Here is a 1,487-nt window from a genome sequence, read left to right as displayed (position 1 = left end):
GTTTGACTCCATTAAACTCAAATTAGGTAAGTTACAGTTCTGATGATTATTAATATGCAAGGAATAGAAAGAATAGTATTTTTCCCCCTGGTGAAAGTGAAGGCCCTATACACATAAGTCTCCACTGAGTTGTGTTAATGAACATGAAGACAAGATACAAGTGAACCGAAGTTCCAGTTTGGAATAAATCTGTCAGGTACAGCAGTGACCACTGGCTAGGCCCCTGTTAACAGCTTCTTCTCTCATGAGAAATTAACTGTGAAATTTTTAAATCATATTTTTGAAATAAAAATTAAAGTCTCATGCCAAAGAATAAACAACTTGAAAAAATAAAAATTTGTGTGCAACTTGAAGGAAAAAAAAAAACCCTGAAAATCAGTAAAACAATTGAGGAAAAATTGGGCAGAATATGTGAGGTGCTTTAATTCATTGGGTAGTTTTTCCATCAGATTATCATTAATAGTAGTAATTAATACCAATTATGCCACAACCATCTGACTACTCTTTGGAAATACTGAAAAGTGATAGACTAGTCTTCAACTACTTTCTCAATGAATAGTTTCCATAAAAGTTTTTCCATTCTTAAAGCTAAGAGTCTATGATTTATCTGACATCTTCACTCCATCATGAAATTCTGAACTGATATTAGCTGGGTCTAAGAACTCTCCCGATCTACTGCCCCCTCATTCCTTCAAATTCTAGCTCTGATAATAATGTTCTGATCACTTCAAAAGTTGTCTCAATTGCATTTTGAGTATATGTGCATATAGTAAATGAGTGTGTGGGAGTGAGCATACATTTGTGTGTGTATATGTGTGGAGGCCAGAGGTCAAAATCAAGTCTTCCAGATTGCTTTCCACCTTATCTTTTGAGACAAGGTCTCCCACTAAGCCTGAAGATCCCCAGTTCTCTAAACTGGCTGAGTGAAGCTCCAGGAATCCTCCTGTTTCTCACCCTCAACCCTCAGCCCTAGAAGTGGGGTTATGTGGGCACACCATTATGTCCAACCTTTGCGTGTGTCCCTGGGATCTAAAGTTGAGTCTTTCTGTTTGGGCAGCTAGTAGTGCTTTTTAAACTGAGCCGTCTTCCCAGCTCTTCATCTGTGATTTCTCATCGCTTCTCGGCCTTTTGGCTAAGATCAAGTGTAGTATTTGTGATTTCTCTTTCATTTACCCAGTGGAAATAAAGCATCATAAAAGGCTGGTCACCGGGCAGTTCCTAATTGCAGAGAGGAGATGTAGGAAATATAATGGGGTACAGTCAAATTCCCGTAAAGATATAACCAAAATGTAGCCACAAGTGCTACTTCCTTCCTGTTTGACACTTGAATGTTCATCCAGAAAATGAATGGGATAGAGTAGTGGACAATGGAACTAAGATATAAAATATGTTCGGGGGCTGTGTGGAGCCTAAGCCAGTTAACAGCACCAGTGAGTGAGAAGCAGGGAAGACATGTCTGAGATAGCAGAGAATGGGCCAATTCTGAA

General features: G+C 38.8%; 1 pseudogene; it reads left to right on the top strand.

The window, feature by feature from the left end:
• Nucleotides 1-1,112: 1,112 nt before the first annotated feature.
• On the top strand, nt 1,113-1,178 carry LOC114707211 (annotated as a pseudogene).
• The last annotated feature ends 309 nt before the right edge of the window (nt 1,179-1,487 follow it).

The sequence above is a fragment of the Peromyscus leucopus genome, chromosome 15, assembly GCF_004664715.2.
Source record: "Peromyscus leucopus breed LL Stock chromosome 15, UCI_PerLeu_2.1, whole genome shotgun sequence".
Lineage (NCBI taxonomy): Eukaryota > Metazoa > Chordata > Mammalia > Rodentia > Cricetidae > Peromyscus > Peromyscus leucopus.
The sequence above is the reverse complement of the archived record's forward strand: the minus strand, read 5'-3'. Positions and strand labels throughout refer to the sequence as shown.